This window comes from Podarcis cretensis (assembly GCF_951804945.1).
Source record: "Podarcis cretensis genome assembly, chromosome: 8".
Lineage (NCBI taxonomy): Eukaryota > Metazoa > Chordata > Lepidosauria > Squamata > Lacertidae > Podarcis > Podarcis cretensis.
Window position 1 is genome coordinate 59,321,281 of NC_137177.1, and position 23,373 is coordinate 59,344,653.

Genomic DNA, 23,373 nt, shown 5'->3' on the forward strand with positions numbered 1-23,373 from the left:
TTTCTAAACATGCTCCACTGAATTGCCCACCCAGGCAATCCAGAGTCCACGGATATCCAGTTAAGTAAAAAACACTTGGGGCGTGTAGCACAGTCAGTAAAGGATGTGACCTGGGGAGGGCATGGAGGGCCGCATATCCCTCCAGTGGTTACTTCTGTGTTGGTTTGTGGTAGGAAGGCCTTGTCACACAAGGACCTCTTGGCAACCCAGATTTGGAGAAGTCCGTTCATCACACTCCTACATGTATGGAATCACTGGGATCCTTCATGAGCATCTTCCTGTAGTTTGAAAACCACCCAGCTTGTACATGAGCCCAAAATGCTTTCTTTAACCAGAAAGAAAGAAAGAAAGAAAGAAAGAAAGAAAGAAAGAGAAACGACATTCGCCCAGAATGCCACAACCCTGATTCCTTCGCAAACAAGCATTTAAACTATCAACACAATCAGAATGGCAACACCTTGAGTAATCAGGATTCCATTAAGATGTTTCTTATACCTTGCCAGCCTAATCGTCAACTTAGCACAGCAAATCCAATGTATGTTTTCCAGATGATTTGGCTGATCCTTATTGGTCAAGTTACATTCAAGAACAGACCTTTTTCTTCTCTCTGTTTGGCCGTCCCCTCTTTCCATTGCTTTCTTTCTTTCTTTCTTTGCTTTTCTCTCTGTGTGTCTTTTTTGTTGTTTTTTAAGCATCCAATCATCCTGTTCATTTGATTCCCATTACGCCTGATGATTGGATTTTGTGTAAAGTTTGCCTGGATACGATTTCCCCTTTGGCTGAGATTCAGAAGAGAACATGAATGTTTTGCATTATTATTTGAGCTTGGGCGGCGATATGAGTGCCAGACAAAACACAAACAGAGACAGAAGGACCTATTCGGAATTCGCTTTGCCTTGATTTCTATTCTGAGTGGCTACAGTGAACGTCATTTTATCACCAGTGTTGGTTCGGGTTACACTCCCCCATTCTACAAGCCACTTCTTTGTACAGGGCTAGCAGGAGGAGCCCCCCTCCCAAGAGCATCAAAGGACCCAGCAACACCACCATTATCTTACAATGCATGGAGCTGCCTTTGCCAACCTGGTACCCTCAAGATGTTTTGGGACTACAACTTCCATCAGCCCCAGCCCAGTACAGCTGTGCCTCTTGCTTTCATGGATGAATGATGAAGAGGGGTGTGTGAGTGTACATAGAAACTAGCCTACTGTGCAAAGGGATAATTGACACCCATTGTTCCACCCACTTTTGCCTCTGGCCCCACCCACCACTGGGATATATGTTCCTAGGAAGCTTGCTCAGAAGGAAATGCAGTCCTTGAGTGGAAAGTAGTTTAAGAGAATATGGGTCAAAATTGGTGCCTTAAACTGTGCCAAGGGAACAATGGGACAGTTTGAGAAAATCTGGATTGCAGGAGGGGAAAGTGTGGGAAGGCAGTGATTAGGAGGAAAACGTCATATGGGCAACGGAGAATAAATGGAGGTACAGGTAACAGGAAGCTTACCGTCCACATTAAAATGACAGTGTGGATGAGCCCAATGAAGGAAAGCCAGTGTAGATATTAGAAATCTACTGTAATGCACGCTCAGTGACCCAACCTAGTATAAGGAGAAAAGTCACTACAGCCTCAGTGGTGTGAGGGTTGGTCTTATAGTAGGTGTCAGTAGTGACATGTGAACCAGTGAGAAGCTGAGGTGGCTGCCTGGCTCTGCCCTCCTGCGCGCCTGGGACTGGGCAACCTGGGGGTGGGGCCCTGGGCGGATCTTTGCACCCCGGCGCCACATATGCTTAAGACAGGCCTGCATTTAAAGCACATTGCTTCCCCCCAAAGAATCCTGTAGACTGTGATTTGTTAAGGGTGCTGGGAACCATAGTTCTATGGTGGTAAACTACAGTTCCCATGGTTCTTTGGGGGAAGCCGTGCACTTTAAATGCATGGTGTTTACACAGCCATAGGTGTGTGCGTGTGCGTACCCTTGCAGAGTCTGATCTACACATTTTGGACTAATTCTGGTGTGTTTGCTCAGGCAAAACTTCCATCAATCGCTATTGGAGGTTTGCCTGAGTCAGAAATATGTAAAGATGTTAAGGTTTGGCCTGCAGTCAAGTCCAGTGAATAGCAGGCAGCCGGCAATGCCAAAAGCATGTTCTGGGAAGGAAATGGCTTGGCTTGGCGTTCACAGAGAAAAATTCTACACTGCAGATTAAGCTCCGTACAAAAGGAATAATACAAAGTCCAGACTGGCCTTTGAGAACTGGGTTTGGAGGCAAGCGCAAGAACATTCTGCACACATCTCTCATCCTGTCTTGTTGTCTATTGCAACTCTGTGCTTGTGTAGGAAGTCCAGAATTAAACGCTCAAAAATAAAGGGTGAAGGTCAGGTACAGGGATTCTTTTAAAACCTATGCAGCAGTACTGTTTTAGGAGTGCAGTTCTCTCCTCCCATATTTTGGATCAAATGTGACTACTGTAGAGCCTTCAGCCTTCCAGATGTTGTTGGATTCCGACACCCAACTACCCCAGGAAGAGTGGTTAGTGGTCAAGGACAATGGGAATTGGAGCCCAGCAACATTTGGAGGGCCACAGGTTTTGTTGTTGTTAATTCATTTATATCCCACCCTTTTCTCTAAGGAATTCAAAATTGTCCTCCTCCTTGTTTAATCCCCACAAACCTGTAAGGTAGGTTAGGCTGAGAGGCAATGACTGGCCCAAGTTCACTCAGTGAGTTTCATGGTCAAGTGGGGATTTGAACCCTGGTCCAACACTCTAACCCAGCCTTTCTCACCTGTGGGTCCCTAGACTGTTGGACTACAAATCCCATCATTCCTAGCCAGCATGATCGGTGGTTAATTATGATGGGAGCTGTAGTCCAAGAATATCTGGGGATCCATGGTTGAGAAAGGCTGCCCTAAACACTCTGCTGAAGCATAAATAACTCACAATCTTGATTACCAACTTCTAAACACAAGGCTCATGGATCCCAGGATCTCACCTGCTGGGAGTCCTTGAGGTCTCTGGAAGCTCATAGAATCACTAAACCATAGAATTGTAGAGTTGGAAGGGATCACAAGGGTCATCTAGTCCAACCTCTTGCAATGCAGGAATTTCAACCAGAGCATCTATGACAGATGGCCAGCCATCCCCCACCACCTCTCGTGGGAGTCTGTTCCACGGTCAAATAGCTCCTACCGTCAGAAAGTTCTTCCCGATGTTTATTCAGAATCACTGCTGGAACTCCAATGCTTTCCAAGGCTCAGGCCCTTCTCTCAAGGCAAACCCATGCCAGGGCGCCCTGGCCTTCACAAATAAAAGAGAACTCTCCCCAGGGCTCCCGCCAGCTTCTCCAGGATCAGTTGCGTTACTGCCCTGGACACATCTTGGCGCCCGTTTCCGGCACTCCAGATTCAGGGATCTGAACCCAACTCCTGTTTGATTGGCCAAGGGCAACAGTGGCCACTGCCTGCCCTTTCGGAATGGTGCTCCCCTACCTCTTAGGAACTACTGACCCATGTTCAACTGCTGTTCACATGGAACCCTTCTCCACTTCGGCCTTGAAGAACTGGGTTGCAAGTGATGTGCCGTTTTACAGATGAAAGTCAGCATCTCAAAGAGTGCCTGGAAACAGATCAAAGCATATTAAGAGCGTCAAAAACTGCTTTATTAATTTGTAGCCTGCCTTTGGGTCTATGCTCTAAAATATTTTCCTTTAAAGGTTAGGTAAGCAGTGTAAATAGTAAAATAGCACATGCCAGTGAAACCAACACACAAATCTAATTAAATTTCCTTAAAATAGGTACGTCAATGCACATTTTTGGACACTTTGAACCAAAATTGCCAAATTTTGATTATTACCTACAACTCAGTTCAGGAGCTGTTTGTTCTAAAATGCAGGCAAAGCAAGCCCTGCTTCTACAGCCAGGTGGGTTCCAAGGAAAGGCACAGCTGACTTATCATACCACTATAGGTCAGGGGTTGTGGGACATTTAAAAAATATGTACAGGTTCTCTCATTATTACATGTGCCTCTTGAGAAAGATGAAGTGAATGATCATGGACAATAAGCACTGGAGGGATAATGGGTGTGGGGTGAACGCTTACTTCATTTGGGATGCTTTGCCAAATGAAAAACAGGTGTTATTTTCAACTAGATCTCGTTTTATGAACATTCCAAAGTCTACGTTGACCACCTGGAAAATGATTTCCTCTTTAGTTTCTGATGCTTCAGAAATTTGTTTTCAGTACATCACTCTCCAACCTCCCTGCTGGCTGGGGGGAAAAAATCATCCCAGCTGCTAATTTTTCTCATTGTTGCTCCTGCTAAAACTGGTCATTCAGTCAGATAACTGTGTGGTTTTCCTTTCCTTTCCTTTGCATTTGCAATATCCTTGATCAATACCATCCAGTTACCCTGCTGAGGTCAGGCAACAGATCTGAATGACTGGTGACCAAACCAAGGTAATGCAGCCCACAAACCACATATGGTGACCCACCAGGCGCTCATTTAATTGTTTGTTTTTTGGCTATTATGGAATGCAAAGCCAGGGGCTTGTCAGAACACCTGGTATGCACAGGCTGCATTAGGCCACAGAATATGCTGGTCTGCTAAAAAAATACTCATGTTTTACCAGGGGTGGGAGGGAGGTCTCAAGCTGGGACTCCAGAAGCCAGTATTCAGAGCCTTACCTTCTTTGAGTCACCAGTACTCTGGACTAGGGCTCCCTATAGGATGCAGTACTGGTTTGAGTGCTGTCAGCTGACCCTGGAATCTGAAGGTGATCAGCTGACCTCTCCACCCAATGGAGACAGGCAAGGCCATATAAAACCTTCCTTCTACACTAGCCTGAGCAACTTCTTAATATGAATAGCAATCTGGATTTGTCAGTTGGGTATGTGGTCTATAGCCTTTCCTGCCTCTGGCCTCCTGTATGGCTGATTGGTCGCTGACCTATGTTCATGGCTATGCCTCTGATTCACATGCCTTTGTCGTATGCTAGACTCCATGGCAGTCTGTCACAAGCTCTGCTCCAGCCTGGACTGGGAATGGTTAGCTTCCCATTGGAGATATTACAGGCTCTTACTGGAACGGTCAGCTTTTGTAGATATGAAAAGGGTTATTCTCCCTTGTGTTTGTGGACAATGCAATAAAAAGTGGGCAGTCAGTATTTTACCTAACTGCTCATTAATACAATTATTATTGGTGCTGTTGTTGTTGTTGTTTAGACTTGTAAGCCTTTTGTTACCTGAAGGCCTCCAAGCAATTTGCAACACATTTAAAATATAAATATGAATATATTGAAGCAGAACACAACAAACCCCATAAAAGCCACAGGAAGCTTTGGCAACACACTAGTAACAAAGTAACATCATCTTAGTTTGTCAAAAGCCTGGTGGGGGGAGCTTAAGTCTTTACCTAGTGCAGAAAATATGTCAATGAAGGTGCCTGGCAGACCTTGTTTGGGAGAGCATTCCACAGATGGGAAGCTACAACCCTTAGGACCTCTTGCCACAACATTTCTGGTTATAGGACCTGCGGACATACAGCAATATTATGAAGTTAAAGTTACATAAGTGATATATAAATCTATATGTATGAATGCTGTTCTATAATTTTTTTAAAAAAAGTTTTGTGGATAGTTAACTGAAGGGCAAAGATTGACAGTTTGTTTCTAATGGAGGCCTGGGAGATAAAATGACTAGGTCTTCAGTTGGCATCCTGTCAAGGACCAGCTAGGCCAAAACAGTGACTTTGTACCTTTGAAGTTTTCCATTATGTCAGTTGACATTAAAGACCAGCTTTTATACAAGACAGTAGAATAAAAAAGCTAGGACTGAGATAGGTTTTTAGTGGGCATTCCATTTGTACTCATTGGCCCTTGAATGGATGGGTTGACAGAGTGCAACATTTGATTGGTTACTGATTAAGAGTCTGCACCAAGACAAGGCCATAGAAGAACCCAGACTAGGGCTGAGAGGTCCTAGCAGCAGGAAGCAGCAGCTGTCCAAAGAGGAAGATGTTAGGCCACCAAAGCTGATATCACAGAAGTCTGAATTATTATTATATTTATTTACACCTCGCCTTTTTCCCCCCCTGACAGGGACTCAAGGCGGCTTATAGATAAAGTAAGAACATCTAAAAAAGGTCTGCAAAGAGCAAAACTCCAGAAGAGCTGAAGCCAGAGTGACAGCTGTTTAGTAGCTGCCCACAATGAGCAGTGAGTCCCTGACCAGAGTGACTCCAGCAGTACTCCAGAAGAGCTGAAGCCAGAGTGACAGCTGTTTAGTAGCTGCCCACAATGAGCAGTGAGTCCCTGACCAGAGTGAAGGCTTTGGGTTAAGTTCTCAACAAAACCTCTGTGTTTTAACTGGGGAAGATAACATATGGACAGTGGGCTATTGGTGTAGAAATAGGGAAGAGAACCATCTAAAGTGCATGGCTTCCTCTAAAGAATCATGGGAATTGTAGCTCGGTGAGGGTCAGACTACAATATCCAGGATTGGGAGGAGCCACCTGCTTTAAATGTATTGCGTGGCTATGACAGGAGGGGAGGCAGAGTGCTCTTGTATTCGGGTTCTGCTTACTACGGGTTCCCATTGGTATCTGGTGGCCACTGTGAGGACAGGATGCTGGACTAGATTGGCCTGATCCAGCAGGGCTGTTCTTATCAGCGGCATATCTGAGCAGCATCCCATGGCTTGGCAGGATGGTGCAGATCCTGAAAACTTAAGCAAGTACTGTGGATATTTGTGTGTGTGTGTGTGTGTGTGTGTGTGTGTGTGTGTGTGTGTGTTTAGCAACAGCTCCTAGGACACCCCATTGACCATGTTGATTGAGGCGCATGTAGCGCTGTGTACCACCTGCCCTTGTCCTTCATGTGGAATTTGCTTTGATGTCATCTATAACTGTGTGAGCTGATCTACTGTACCGTTCGGCCTTTGGTGTCTAAGCTAATCATGGCTTTGAGGCTCCTGCAGTATCTAGATACACAGCAGGAAAGAGAGTTTCATAGTTAAACTCTGAATTCACTTATCTTCATGTTTTGATGTTATTTTAATCTAGTTTTGACGGGACTTTTCTTCTCTGTCACCCCACTGCCCTGTTCCCATTTGTACATTGAGGGTTTCTTCTTCCACCCCTCGCTTTTCTTCTTCTTTTGCATGAATAAAGCAGTTGTTATTAGCAGGACATTCACAGGCTCCTAATGAGATTTGTTTCTGCTACAAGTATAACTGAGCAAGCAAATGCTGTGACAGGGTGCCTTGGCTTAATGTTGCTGGCTTCCCAGCAAATTTCTGTCCTTACGAGCTGTTAGACAACATCAGGCCCATCTTACCATGGGCAAAAATCCCCAGAAAATTTGAGGGAAAGTCTTCAGGAGTTGGGTGATGGGTTTAGGTGGGTGATGATCTGATGTCAGGGCTGGGCAATGAGTCTGAGGTGCTTCAGGTCAGCTAAAGTTTGAAACTAGACTAATGAAGTGACTTGAGGAAAACAAAGTCAACCTGCAAGCTGTATAAGGGAGATCTTAAGGTTTCAGGCACAGACATCAGTGACAACTCTGCATTATCCCAAACAACCTGATCCGTCTGGGCCCTTGCTTTATGTGGTCTGCCCACTTTAGAACAAAACAAATCTGCAAGCACATGTATACCTAGCACTTTCTACATTTATCCCTTGCCTTGTTTTCAAATCAAGGCTTTTTAAATCTTATATTCTTTATTGAAAAATGAAAAGTACAAAAGTACAAGTGCACATAGTAAGGTAAGTTGTAAAACAACAGGAAAATGCCTCGGCGATATGGGGAGTGGGAGGTGTCTTGGTGATGGCATTAGAGCTAGCCAATCAGTGCCACCCACACAGCTGGGTTTTTCTGGAACCATTCCCTCCATTCCCACCCCCAGAGTTTGACCCTGGATAGCAAAGGGTGTGTTGGTGCAGGATGATGGTGCAGGACTTCCAAAGAAGCCCTAGTGATCTGCAAACATTACAGCTGTCTTTACCCTGATTTTATACAATTGGAATGTTAAAGGGTTTTTCTTTTGTGTGTGTGTGTGTGTGTGTGTGTTTCTGTGTGTGTCCCACACAAAAACACACTGCTTTCCCCCTCCAGCTTAGCAAATGGATAACAGGAAACAGACAAAGCTCCTTAACTTTTCTTTAATCTTCTTCACTAGTGGAGTTTTTTTAAAAAGAAATAAAAAACATACGAGGGGGGGAACAGCGGTAATTGTCTGAATGATCTCATTATTGTCAACAAGACTGAAACCTTGAAGTCTCTGTGCTGAAACACTGATACATTTAGACAAAAAAAAGGGAACGGTGCTTACATGTTGTTCAATAAATAAATAAGAGCTAGAGAGGAACTCTTGAGATGAATGGATGCCATGAGAGAGCTTCAGCTTGTCAGAATTATACAGTGACATTAATCACAGTTTTAACAGGGATGCTGCAGGCGGCTCACACAAAGTTCTCATTATATCTTAAAATAAAACAGAACAAAAAAGGAACAAAAAAAAACCTCCCTTCCTTCGAAGTCCCTTGAAGTAGTATTCTAACAAGGATAATTTTTGAATTAAAAAAAAAACCACCTGAAAAAACAAAACACAATACAAATTGGGTTTCTTCATTACAGAGGATGACAAAAAGCACCAGGAAGCTGTCAGACTGAGTGTTGTTACCAACGAAAGATGGTGGGAACAGAATAAACCTTATTCAGTGATGAAAATAAGGCTGTATGCACACATTTCTAGAATCTATGGAGGCTGAGTACTTGTCTTTTCTATGTAGTCTGCACACAATGGAAATATAGTGCAAATATGTTGCCCCTAAGAAGCGCCTCTTGAGAAACTAGTTTCGTTGGGGGGGGGGGTGTTATTGCATATTGATTCTGTATTATCCCACAGTGTGCCCGTTTGAAAACAGATAGAAGTGGGCCCAGCAATTGGCTGGTGCGGGGAGATCCATAGCTGCCCAATGAAGCTGTGGGTGGGATCACTACCTCCTCCTTCATTCACCTGGGGTATGTGCAGGGAAGAAAAAGGTGTGAATAATGTAAAGGAAAAGATTTCCAATTGTTTATCAAGTAAAGAGACCCCCGCTTATGGATGGCAGGACCTAGGATCAATCTAAATTGAAAGTGGCGTGTTGAGTAGGGCTGCCATACGTCCGGGAAATTTCCGAAAGGCCTGTTGAAACTTTCGGGGTGTCCTGGTTTTTACTTTTTGAAATATGGCAACCCTAATGTTGAGGATAAAGGTAAAGGTAAAGGGACCCCATGCCATTAGGTGCAGTCGTGGCTGACTCTGGGGTTGCGGCGCTCATCTCGCTTTATTGGCCGAGGGAGCCAGCGTACAGCTTCCGGGTCATGTGGCCAGCATGACAAAGCCGCTTCTGGTGAACCAGAACAGCGCACGGAAATGCCGTTTACCTTCCTGCCGGAGCGGTACCTATTTATCTACTTGCACTTTGACCTGCTTTCGAACTGCTAGGTTGGCAGGAGCAGGGACTGAGCAACAGGAGCTCACCCCGTCTAGGGGATTCAAACCACCGACCTTCTGATTGGCAAGTCCTAGGCTCTGTGGTTTAACCCACAGCGCCACCCGTGTCCCTTAATGTTGAGGATAAGTATCAACAATTCCAGATCGAGAAAAACTACATTTTCTACATCTAAAAATGGGTTAATGTGCATCCAGCCAAATGGAGAGACAGAACCTTTAACAGAGAAGGCTGTCCAGTTCATTTGTGACACTGTTCTTTAGGGTCACCATCTTCGCGTTAACAACAGTGAAGAATCCTGCAGAAAGCACCTTTAAGGCTAACAAATTTATTTATTTAACAGTCCAATACACAACTTGAGAATGTATTTTTTTAACTGGAGTTTCTTTTCAAGGAAGGGGATGTTTATTAAAGTCCCCCCAAAAGGAGACTGCAGCTATTAAGACCCACAACTGCTGCTCATATCCCAGCGTCAAAGGAATTCCTGGGGGCTTCAGAGGTTTCTGCTGCAAAAACCTTTATATTCCTGTGAAACACAGGTGTGCTGTGACCATAGTTTTCTCACAGCAGGAAGAAAAAAACAGTCCAGGGAGAGATGAAGGGAGAAATCCATCTCATATCAGCTTCCTTTGGAGATTAAGAGCCAATTCACTTTTGGCTTTTTTGTTTCCTTTTGCAAAGGCAAAAAGGAAACAGCCTATTCTTCAACTAGCAGTGTTTTTTTACCACACTTCTTTGACGACCCAAGAAAAACCCATCCACATACAATTTGCTTCCTCGCAGTAGTGATTAAGGGGGTTTTGTAACCCAACAAGGTTTCATTATGGATAACTGGTGTCAAAACCTGGATACACACAGCCAGCAAGAAGTTACAGGGCTAACGCCTGAGGTCAGCATCATCGGGCACTTGCCAAAGGTCATGTTTTAGGAAGGGACCCACTGCCCATCCCAGTGGGTTCTGCCCAACTTTGGGGGTGCCCGGTGTGTGTGTGTGATGTCACGTACATGATGTGCACATGTGATGTCACGTGGCAGGAGGAGGCTGCGAGGCCTGCTGCAGCCATGGGAAGGCCCTACGGGGCCCATCACAGCTGTGGGAAGGACCAGCAAGGCCCGTTTCAGGCTGTGGAATATTGAGGGAGCCTAGCTGGCCCCCTGCCTGAAGATTTAAGAAGAGCCCTCAGCTGCTCAGCTCCCCCAAATGGCACCCCTGGCTCATCCCCAAAGCCTCCTGGTGCTCCTCATCCTCACAATTCTTGCCAGAAACAGCTTTTTTGGGTAGGGCAGAGTTGCTCTGCCAGCTTCCCAGCAGATGGGTCACTGAAGGACACAAGCGTAGTGGATCCATCTCACCTAGTGAGCCGCTTCTGGCCTTTGCCCTTGCCCCCTCTAACCCAGCGAGCAGTGAAATGGGACTTCTTTCCATGTAGACGAGTATAGGATTGTGCTGAAGAATTCTGGGAGCAGTAGTTTAAGGGTGTGGAGAGCGGTTAGGAAACCCCTATTCCTCTCACCGAACTACGATTCTGATAGGTCCTTGTGAAGAAGAGTTGATTGATAAACCACTCCTGGAATTGTAGCTCTGTGAGGGGGTCAGGGGTCTCCGAACAGCTCTTAGCACCCTTAACAAACTACAGCTCCCATAATTCTCTGGGGAAAGCCATGACTGTTTAAAGTGGTATTACAGTGCTTTAAATGTGTGGTGTGAATATGCCCTTAGTGTTGCCTTACTTCCTCTTCTCCATTTCTTAAAAGCCTTACAACCCTTACCACAGATGTTTCAGGAATGGCTTCTCTGACTTCCACTCAAACGGTGGGTTGAACTATAGATCTGAAAGCTTATATTTGCCAAGAGGAGGTGGGGGGAAACCCTGACAGCTGTTTTGTGTTATGCATCTACTCGCTCTGGTAGTTCAATTGGCTGTTACTATCAGGGACACTGTTCCACCACCACAAAAAAAAGGAAGGGTTGCAGATTCTCTTCACATCTTGGGTTGAATAATGGGATGAAAACCCTAATTCTGAAGCTACATTAAGAGGGCATAAAGCAGAGAAGAAAGAACAAAGCAGCTACTAGATCTAAAGAAATTTTCATTAAAATGATCTGCATGTGGTGTGAGATTCCCCATACTTGCAAGAAACACAAGGCCAACAAAACTGAGTAGACCCACTGAAATTCGTGGTGTTAAACCCATTGAGTTCAATGGATTGTAGCTAATATTAGTTTTATTTAGTGTTTACCCGCTGAAATTCATGGGCATGACTGAATTCAGTGGGTCTATTCTAAGTAGAACTGCACTGAACATAACTCAGTGGGTCTCCCTAGTATGACTAATGATGGGTATTGTCACCTATATGGTTTAGCTCAGGGTGGCAAACACCAGATGTTGAATTACAAATCCCAACAATTTCAGCCAGCGTGGCGAGTGTGCAGGGCTGGTGGCAGCTGTACTTGGCTTAGCTAATTCATGTTGCTGGCAGCGTATGGAACAAAACACAAGCTTCAGGCAAATGTGGTGGTCCTGTAAGTATGTAATAAACTTCAGGAAACTTATCATAAGAACTATCAAAGAGACTGGAGAGGAAATGATGTCTCTAAAACCTGAAATTTTGTTCTTGCTCTGTTTGGACAATCTATGAAAACAGAATACAAATGCCTAAGTAAACAATACGTAGATTGCAACTCATAATTTAGTTGCTAAACACTTTATGGGGATGGCCATAGCTCTGTGGTAGAGCATCTGCTTTGCATGCAAAAGAACCCAGGTTTCAATCACTGACATCCGCAGGTTGTGCTGAGAGAGACATCTGGTCTGAAGTGCTGGAGAGCCTCTGCCAGTCAGTGTAGGCAATGCTGAACCAGGTGGACCAATGGTCTCACTGAGTACAAGGCAGTTTCTTGTATTCCTGGGGGTGGGGCGAAAATCTAGCAATGCTTGACGATTGATTCCAAAACAGTTGGCAAACGTCAGTGATGGGGAAATGGAGCAATCATACTCATGGAAGTTTGGAGACCTTTTGTCTTATGTTGGAACAGAATTAAGTTATATCAAGGAGTCCACCAAGAGATAAGAAATATTGTATAAGAGATTTTCAGGTTGTAACCTCTTTCTGGTGAAATGTTACCTATATGTATTTATTTGCTTATTTTTTAAGTAAACATTTTGCAATGCCAAACCGGGGAGGGGGGTGTGCTTAGGAAGGGCCTGGAGCTCTCAATCTCTCCTCCCTTGCACACCAAATTTGGTGGGCATTTTGCTATCTAAAACCTACATGCCAACTGCTGTTTCTTTGTCATGATCTAGTGTGACCAGAAATAGAACTGAAAGCAACCGGAACTGCTGTGGTGTTGTAGTTAATTTCATCTCTGCAAGACAGATGCTGTTGTTTGTTTGTTTTGAAAATTTGTTTAGAAATTTTCCAGCAAGAGCTCTCAGAGCAGCTAAAACAATAAAATGCACCGATAACACAATGGAAATAGCAATCAAATAAAAATATAATATAAACAGGAGCAGTGCAGGGGGACACACATTGTACAAGCCTAATTAAAATGAATAAAAACTTAAATCTAATATGCTTGGGGCAAAGGAAAGGGTTTTCATCTAGTGCTGAAAGGACATCATATTCAGTGCCAGGCAAAGGTCTCTGGGGAGAGCATTCAAAATGCAGCTCAGGGCGCCAGAACTCTACTTGCAACATGGGGATAATAATCTTGACCTACCTTGCAAGGTCGCTCACAGATGACAACAACAAAATGTACATGAAAGAGCTTTACTCATTTTTATTTCTTTATTTTGAGCCTCTTTAGAGCAATCTTGAGTTAAAAGGATCTGATAGTGAATGATGGGAAAGACCCCTGCCCAAGACTTTGGAAGGCCACTGGATTAGATAGTACTGAACTAGACGGACCAGTGATCTAACTCTGAGTAGGCTCATTTTGAGAGCCCTTTACTATGGGTGGTATTCAACACTATTCCTGTTCAGAGTAGACCCATTAAAGTAAATGATCACGACAGACTTCAGTTCTTTAATTTCAATGGATCTACTCTGAGTAAGACTTACCGGTAGTTGGCTACTGTGGCAGGCAGCTGGGAAATGCCGTTTGGATTCCTTATGAAGCCCTGGAACACTGCAACATTGGCATCATTGCAGGGGTTTAAAATTGGCTTCCAGGTTCTGTTGTTCAGAATTTATTCACTTTTTTAAAGGATGGTCCAGGACAGGCATCAGGGCTTTGCTTTTGTCCCTGCCAGGGTGTGCCCATGATGGACACAGCCTGACTCAGTAGACAGTAGCTTTGTCTGCTCCCGCAGGCAAGCCAATCCTCAGACTTTATATCTTTTTAAAAAAACAACAGCAACCATGAACAACACTGGGACCGGAGCAAAGCAGATGGAGCAATAATCAGATACATTCACCTCCTTTAATACATTGCTTCTAAATAAAACCGAAAATGACTGGAGAGGCGAAATCAAAAAGCCTTTTACTGTCTTACAAGGCATTTGCTAACCTCGTTCCCCGCTAAAATTGAACTTTTTTATTGCGGGAGAAAAACCTACACTATGGCCTTACTGATTTAAATGTAATTTCCTCTCCCCTGGGAACTCTAGCTGTGTGATTATTTAGGGGGAGGGGGGCTTAAGCAACTTACACAGATAATTTTTTGCATGTCGCCAAACTATAATTCCCAGGATTCTTGGCCTGGAGAGAGAAGACCATTATGATTAAAGCAGTACAAATCTGATCCGTGTTTGAGTTGTACCACTTTTTTTCCCTCTCTCTCTCCCTCTCTCTCTCTTTTAGAAAACAAAGCCTCTCTGATCATTCCCCCCTTCCAAACATACCCTCCCCTCTTTCCTTCAAAAACTATGAAGAAGGAAAAGGTTGGTTAAACAAACAACAGATGTGAGCAGAGCTTGCTGTGTGCATATGTGGTTGTCTCCTACCTTTAACCATATGTGCATTCTTCTGCCAGGGTCTGGTCATGATTTTGTTCTTTGAGACATTCCTGCTAATGCTGTATAGGGAGGGAAGGAGTTGCTTGTTGTATACCTTATATAGGCACAACTTTTATTCTGTATGTACAACAGTGGAATACTCCGCTCCACCATGGGATTATTTCTTAGTAAACGTATTTAGAATTATAATCGTCAGCTGCCAAGGAGACCAGCCAATTTCGTAACACATACATGCTTAAAATAATGATAAAGAATAATGAAGATGACAACAACAATATTCTAAATGTACAAAAGTTGAAAGTTTGCTCACAGTGCAATCATATGGCGGTTTACATAGTTCCATGGGATGTGTTTCTTAGTAGATGTGTTTAGGATTGAAATCTTCAACTGCTAAGAGGACCAGCCAATTTCATAAAATGTACAGGATTAAAATAATAACAGCAACTGAACTAAAATGTTCAGGATGAACATAGCTGAAAACAAAGCGCATTTAAGGATTAGCGAAGATGTGCGTTTAAAAAGAGATTTTAACACATCGTGTTAACGTTCCTCAGCAGATTACACATTCCCCATGTAGATTTCATATAAAGCCTTAATTATGGGTGGCATTCACCCAAGTCCTACTCAGAGTAGACCCGCTGAAATTAAAGAACCTATGATAGTTTAGTGAGTCTACTCTGAGTAGCACTAGTGTTGAATACTATCCTATGTTTGCTTGTAGGTCCCCTGGCCTATTTTGAGGCCGCTCTGACTTCATTTAATTATCCTGAATGAGATGCACTTTGTGGTTTGTGTATTGATGCCTCATCTGCACATTATTTGGCACTGGTTCTGACTGGGGTATGCAATGTTGTGCCCTTCAGATGTTGTTCAACTCCCATCAGCCCCAGCTGGCAGGGTCGTGGATGATGGGACCTGTAGTCCACAATGTTTGGTGGAGACCACGTTGGCTACCTCTGCTCTAAGTTGTGTTGCAGAAGAAGATAAGAAGAGCCCTATTGGATCAAGCCAAAGCACATCTAGTCCAGCATCCTTTTCTCACAGTGACCAATAGGAACATAGGAAGCTGCCTCTGACAGAGTCAAACCATTGGTCTATCTAGCACAGTATTGCCTACACAGACTGGCAGCAGTTCCCCAGGGTTTCAGGCAGGGTTCTCTCCTAGTGCCACCTGGAGATACCAGGAATTGAACTGGGGACCTTCTGCATGCAAAGCAGATGATCCACCACTGAGATACTGCCCTTCCCTACAGATGCCTTCTGCTGCAGCAGAGTCATCACAGGAAGAAAAGAAATTAAACCATGAATGCCAGATTTTGAAGGATTGACCTGGAGAATTTTTACCTGTGGAACACCTTTAATACTAACTTGCAAATGATGAATGAGCAGACGTATAAACTCACCACAAGCAAATGAAGATGAATGCTTATTGTAGTACAACCTCCCTGAAAATAAAAAAGGTGGCTGCTTAGTAGACACACCATATATTTAATGCATACATTTTCACCCAAAGAATCCTGGGAACTGCAGTCTAACCCTCCTGGACCTGTAATTCCCAGCGCCCTTAACGAACTACAGTGCCCAGAATTCTTTGGGGGAACTCATTGTGCTTTAAATGTATGATGTGTGCTCAGGCTATAGTTTAACCCAGTGGTTTCCAAGGTGGGTGGTACCACCCACTGGGGGCAGTGGGATTGCCATAGAGGGGTGCCATAGAGGCAAGTGGGGGCAGCAAGGGGTTGCTGGAGTCTATCATAATTTGAAAAGCTGGCATCACTGGATCAAGGTCATGCATTTTAGCCATCTTCAAATATCTCAAGGGCTGTCACATGGAAGAGGGAACAAGCTTGTTTTCTCTTGCTCTGGAGGGTAGGATTTGAACCAATGGCTTCAAGTTACAAGAAAGCAGATTCCAACTAAATATGAGGAAGAGCTGCTTGACCGTGGAAGTCTCCCTCGGGAGGTTGTGAACTCTCCTTCCTTGGTTTTTAAGCAGAGGTTGGATGGCCATCTGTCATGGATGCTTCAGCTGAGATGCCTGCATTGTGGGGGGTTGGACTAGATGACCCTTGGGTCCCTTCCAAATCTATGATTTTGTTGAATTAATTAAACTAAATAGTTTCAATTGTATTTTAGATAAATGGACAATTAATTGCTACTGTTTTGAATTTTATTGTGTTGTTATATTCCTCAGTTGGCCATGCAAACTGCTATTCTGAGTAGAGCTTTTTATAGGGTGGGGGCACTGAGAATAAGTTTATGGAACAAAAGGGGGGCGGTGACTTGAAGTTTGGAAACCACCGGCCTAACCTCACATAAGCTTTGTGCAAGCAAAGCTCAATAAATCGGTCAGCTGGAGGAGGCCTAAGTCACAATACTGAGCTAGATGGGCCAATAGCCTGCTTTTATATAGGGCAGCTTCCTATGAACATCTGCACATGATGTGTGGAGTTCGCTGGTTGTAACAGCAGCACATATTCTGGATGAAATTCCTGTGGCCGGCACACTGCCTGTATATTTTCTCAGGTGCTGCAAGAGTCACATACCAACTGTGTGCCGAAGAGTCTTCCACTCCTGAGATACTTGGCTAGCAGGACAGCATTACGCACTTGGAAACCGAAAACCCAGAACAGATTCCCACCCCTACCCCTTTCCTTCAGATATACCTGTAAAATGCCTTGCTCTGTTGCACATTTGATGGTCTGCGGCTTCTTCTCCTTTTCGGTGATTTATGAACATCTTTGACGTCTCTCGTTCCCTTCTTTCTTCAGGTTGCTTTGAAGACAGAAAGGTGAATGATCTTAAAGCCAGACATTAAATCCTGAACAAGCTTTACAAAAACCAGAAGCTAAATATTTCCCCTCTTTCCCCACCTTGTGGGGATTTCCCCCCCAAAATCCTTCATACACACATAAATACACAGATCAAATCTGCACCTGTAGTTTATTAAGGGTGCTGGGAATCATAGCTCTGTGTGAGGGTGAAGCGACAGTTCTCAGGGTGTGTCTGGGGGAAGTTGTGTGCTTTGGATGTATGCTGTGGGTGTGACTACACTCCTCCTCCTTAACCATATTTAATTATTTTTTCGCTTCCTATATTTAATTCAGAAATGGAATCTGGCAATTAGAAATGGCCAAATCTATCCATTTTGGCTTCTCTCATCTTCCAAATTTCCCAGTCACTGTTTCCCAAATTTAAACTGACCATTTTGCATTCCCAGTTGCACTCATTAGATGTTTTCCGTTCAGAAACCTACAGTTTGGTATAGTAAAAATATTTAAAAGTACGGACATGGACTTAAGAACCAAAAAGAAATTCTGGATGTGCTTTGCAAAATAGGTGTCAGGTCCTAGAAGGAGCCAGTAACCCCCTAATTTCTGAAGTATTTGCCCTGGATCCAAAGTTGCTGCTAATTTTCTCTCAGCAAGAGGGGATGCCATTGGTCTTTTGTTGCTCTGAGAAAGTAGTGATGTAATCTGGCTTTATACAGCCTTTCTGTTGCCTACCAGTCTATGGGAACATTTTTCCCAGCTAAAAGTAGCATTCTGTTAATCAAAATTAAATAATTCCACATGAAATGTTCCTTTGGGCTTGCTCCTATATGGAAGAGTCAGCGGGTAAGGGAAGTATTCTACTGTGTAAAATATTGTTGGCATTAAAATTGTTTTGCGCTCCTCGGAACAAGATCTCTGGTTCCATTCTAGGCAAATGCTCTTATTTGGAATGGAAAACACCCCCTCCCCCCGAAACACACACACACACACAGACACACACACAGTAGTTTGGATTTTATATTATTTTTTAAACTGGCCTATGGAATCTTAACTGCCCAATTTTTGTTTATACAGCCAATTTAGATCAAAGTGAAATTTGGAGGCAAAGAAGAGAAATTGGGTTTTCTCCAGATTGATGTTTGCTCCAATTTATCACTAATAAAAGCAGTGGGGCGAGGGCAAAATCACTCAGACCTGTGCCAAGAAATTGCAAGACCAACGGAAAATTGCTTGGATCCATGCTTTCTAGGTGCTGGATAAACACAAGTCTGGGTGAGCCCTAAGTTAGCTCCATTAATTACAATTGACCTCTGCATAAAAGGCAGCTGAATATCTTCCTAAGTGACAATTAATACATATATTGCGGCTTCACTCCTATAATCTAAAATTATCAAACGGGAGGCAGTATATTGTATTTAAAAAATTTAAGATCAACAGGAACGACATATTCCTGAAAGAAAATTTGAGTTGATAAGGGGGAATAATGACTGCCATCTATTAAGAATTATCCAATTTGATTCTGAAGAAGCAAAAAACAAGATAAAATCCTGCATATTATCTGAATTGCTTGGAAAGCTCCATTGCTTTGTATTGTTATGAATCTGTGGGTGCAAGTCACCCTAAATTCCGGATCAAGTTAGTGTTAGAATTTAATTAAGGCTGGTCTGTTGCCAGACCCATTTGTGTTAAGATGTGTGCTGGATGCTTTTAATTCTCTGGAATTAACATATGTGAAAGTATTAATTTAGCTAGGCAAACTTCCTAAACTGTGTATTTGACACCTAATTAATCCCATGGAATAACTCAGACTAATTTCCTTGGAGGTGTTAGCCTGTGGGGCAATGAGCCATTAGCACAACAATGGATCACCAGGAATCTCTGTGAGGCAACTATGGGGTGGGGCTCCTTTCACACCTCAGGAAAAGCAACTGTGGTTTAGAAGCTGGGAGGAACATGTTATGTGACAAGCAGAGAGCAAGAGGGAGAGAAAAATAGCTGATGTCTGAACCCAATGCTGCGCTTCTGGAAGGGGCAAGGGCCTCTTTGAGTGTAATGCTGGGGACCCCTCCATCATAGGCTCAGGTTGTGCTGTCGTTTAGTCGTTTAGTTGTGTCCCCATGGACCAGACCCCATGGATCAGAGCACACCAGGCACTCCTGTCTTCCACTGCCTCCCGCAGTTTGGTCAAACTCATGCTGGTAGCTTCGAGAACACTGTCCAACCATCTCATCCTCTGCCGTCCCCTTCTCCTTGTGCCCTCCATCTTTCCCAGCATCAGGGTCTTTTCCAGGGAGTCTTCTCTTCTCATGAGGTGGCCAAAGTATTGGAGCCTCAGCTTCAGGATCTGTCCTTCCAGTGAGCACTCAGGGCTGATTTCCTTCAGAATGGATCGGTTTGATCTTCTTGCAGTCCATGGGACTCTCAAGAGTCTCCTCCAGCACCATAATTCAAAAGCATCAATTCTTCGGTGATCAGCCTTCTTTATGGTCCAGCTCTCACTTCCAGACATCACTACTGGGAAAACCATAGCTTTAACTATACGGGCCTTTGTTGGCAAGGTGATGTCTCTGCTTTTTAAGATGCTGTCTGATAGGTTCAGGTTGTATATATGTGTAAATAAAAGATGCCACAGTCACCGCTGTGCCTTATTTTCCAAAAAGACACAGAGACCCTGGGTAAGTGTCTGAAACTCCCTAGAACAGAGGTTTTCAACCTTTTTGAGTCCACAGTTCCCTTGACCAACTATATTCTTTCTGTAGCACCCCTGTGGGGTGCAGGAGCCCAGTTATATCACCCTTTGCCTGCAGAGCTGACAGCATCTCACCCTTTTTCAAACACCTTCCCTTGTGGAGTGGTCCCTCAGGTTCCTCTCCCTCTCCTTGGGAGTCCTCCAGGCAGCTGCTGCCGCCATCCCAGGCTCTAACACTGATATTGAATGCCTAGTGAGACTAAAAAAAGAGAGAGAATAAAGGATGGATTTCTTAAGATTAAGGCGTGCAGATGGACTCATCGCTATGGGATTCCCCCCCCCCAATCTCTTTTAGGACTCCATCTTTTTTATTCCTGCTGACTGACAAGATAACATAGTGGTTATAAACATCGTGGTATGTGTCCTTTCTTCCTACTTAACTTTATCTGTTCCCTTGAAAACTATCATTCCTGAAGTATTTATTATTACATTCAAACACTTACCGATCCCAGGACAACAAAACCTGCCTCTCATCTCCAAAGAGCCATAACCTTGGGAGCTAACAGACCACACATCCCTCCAAGGTCACCCAGTAAAACTTGTCTCAAGTTATTTTTCCCATGTCAGACATTGGCTATGACTCACAAGCCACCAAGCAAGAGAATGTCCCCTTCAGCCATCATTGTCCTTTGTTCTTATGCATGAAGATAGCTCCACAGTAGATAACACCCCCTGACTACAATGGGATGAAGGGAATGTTTTTGTACAGAGAGGTCCCACACATTTCTGCAAAGCCAGTTTTCTCCAATGTAATGCATTTTTGTATGTTATGTTTAATAACAAATGCATTTGTTGTATGCATGCTTTGGTGTGTGCAGTTTTTCATAGACATTACCCAGCAGGGAAACTGCACTGCAAATTTTGGAGTGAATGGCTTGTGAATGGCTGCATTTTGGTTCCTGGATTGTTTTGGAAAGTACAGATATTTGCCATTAAATCCCTAATGCGTACATTGCATTGCTGGCATCCGAATGACAGCCCAAATATCTCCCCCCAACACTCCACATTTACTCTTGATTGCTGCTTCCCAGATAAGGTCTGATAAGTTTAAACACTGTTAGCAACAATGCACTTATTATGTCTGAACAATGAGGCAGGCCCCAAATACCTGAAAGGCCATCTCCTTCCCTGCACACCCTCTTGGGCGTTATGATTGGCAGCGGGGACCCTCTGGGTATTTCCTCCACCCTCAGCAGCTTGGGGAGTGGGATAGCCTGGGAGAAGGCATTCTCTGTGGCAGCCCTTAGGTTGTGGAATGCCCTCCCCACATGGGTGAGTCTGGCACTTTCATTATACAGCCTTCTTTACCTTGGCTTTTGACAATGTAGAGGCATATTTTTAAATCCCACCTTAGTCCTATGGTTTTAAGTTGTTTTAAATGGCTTTTAATAATGTGTTTGAAATGCTGCAATCTGCCCTGGGACTTTAGGGTAAAGTGCAGGTAATTAATAATAATAACCACCACCACCACCACCACCACTTGTTTACAGTATTAAGCCCTTATCTTGATGCACCCCAGGAGGCTGACTAAGCTAAGCCTTTGCTCCTATCCAGCTGGGCCCTCCTCATATAATTTGGAGCAAGGCGCCAATGTGTGAAAAGTGAGATGTAGCTCTTCTCTTTCTGGCCCCCAAAACACACACAGAGAGAAATATGTATTTTAGGCCGGGACATGGACCTAATTAATTTACTCACTGCATTTTAATCCAGCTACTCCTTGTTCAGGGAGCACAGTCCCCACACCCCAACTTCCTTTTACCATCACAACAACCCTGCAAGGTTGGAAGATAGTCAGGCTGAGTGATAGTGACTTACCAATGTCACCTAGTAAGCTTTGCAGCCTGGGTCTTAGCCCAGCACTCTAACCACAGGACAATGCTGTCTCTCAACTATTTATGTTTAAGGACACCAACTCTTTAAATAAGGGATGCCAAGGAGTGGAACCCAGAATGAGTCTAAGAACAGAGAGTAGGGGCAGAGCCAGCTATTGGCTGTGGGTCCTGGTACAGACAAACTAAAAGCTGTCTATGCAGCAAAGAGACACAACTTATTCCTTTTTAAAAAATTTTTTTTAAAAGGTTGAAGGAGGAGATGAAAACTGCTCCCTCTGCCCCCATCAAGCCAATTTTTCTCTAGTCTGTTAACAACCCTTGGTTGCAATCAACCAAGTTTTATTCAGAGTAGACCCAACAATATTTATGGACCTAAGCTAGCAATCCCTATTAATTTCAATTTGTCTGCTCTGAGTAGGCCTAAACATTGGATACAACCCGCTATTTGCATCACAGGAAAGTTCATCTCCCCCAGCCTTTTTATTCTCACAACAACCCTAGGAGGGGGGGACATGCTAAGAGAGAATAGTTGGCCAAAAATTCACTCAATAATCTTTGTGGGCAAGTGAGGAGGACTTGAACGAGAATCTTTCTGTTCCTAGTTCAACACTGACCACTAAGCTAAACTGGCTTTCCTTTCGTTTGCAATAACTGCACACTGAATATATTACTTGCACTCCACAGCATGCAAGCCTAGAGAGAAGCTGAGGCAAAGCAGCTCCACATGTTGACAAGCTACCAGTAGCCACCAAGCGGTAAAAGTGCACGGAATTAGCATTCCTAGCTGTTAAACACCCTAAAACGTTTGGAAAATATAATTGTTGCGGCCGCAGCCCAGGTATTCGGTGTCTCTGATCCTCACGCAGTTGTCAAGAGCTCAGGAGCTCAGCAGAGTGTTCCAAGTACATAAGGAACTCCAGCCAAAGAGAAGGGAGAGAGGAGAGGGAGGGAGGGAGGTTTCTCTTTGCTCGCATGGAAGGAACGTAAACGGGGGGGGGGGGGGGGGGGGTAAGGATTTTCCTCAATGATTCACCCTGGTTTCTAAGAATGCCAAGGGACAAGGCGATCGTACTGTTTGCTTGTTAAGCCAAACAAGATCATGTATCCAACCTTAGCAAACATCTGAAGACGTCGGTGCGCCGAGCACATACCGACATCCTATCTGTGTGCTTTGAAATGGAACAGCTTCTCAACTCTCTAACATGTGAAAGAAATCTAAGATGACTTGCCTAGTCCAAAGAAGCCACAGGATATACTGCACCTCTGTCAATCATCTGTCAAGACAACAGGTTGGATCCAAGCTTCAGGTAGCTGGATTGAGCTCCCATTGAAATCAATGGGACTTGATCCATGGCTAACTTAAACCCCATAGAGTTTGATAGGGTTGGCAGGGGCAGAAATTAGGTTCAGTTCACTTGGAAAGGGGAACCTTACCAACTTTCAAAACAACATGCAAACTGAAATGCAGCCATCCTTTGTAATCTATACTACTCCAGATTTTGCAATGCAGTTCTCCAGCTGAGCAATGCGTACAAAAATGCATGTACTGGGATAAAGTGTGCGTAAA

General features: G+C 44.0%; 1 protein-coding gene across 7 annotated transcripts in view; it reads right to left on the reverse strand.

Moving 5' to 3' along the window:
• LOC307223104 (uncharacterized protein) overlaps positions 1-23,373 on the reverse strand; it is a 131,459-nt gene that overhangs the window by 27,366 nt on the left and 80,720 nt on the right. For 2 of the 7 annotated variants that reach the window (XM_079988954.1, XM_079988946.1), the window contains 3 exons: positions 20,050-20,173; positions 17,118-17,226; positions 11,768-15,896 (listed from right to left, as the gene is read on the reverse strand). The gene's annotated coding sequence lies outside the window, so the exon portion shown is untranslated. Of the gene's footprint in view, positions 1-3,190; positions 3,617-5,410; positions 5,528-11,767; positions 15,897-17,117; positions 17,227-20,049; positions 20,174-23,373 lie in introns of those variants that run through there. The other 5 variants (XM_079988950.1, XM_079988949.1, XM_079988947.1 and 2 more) reach the window with 5 other exon arrangements.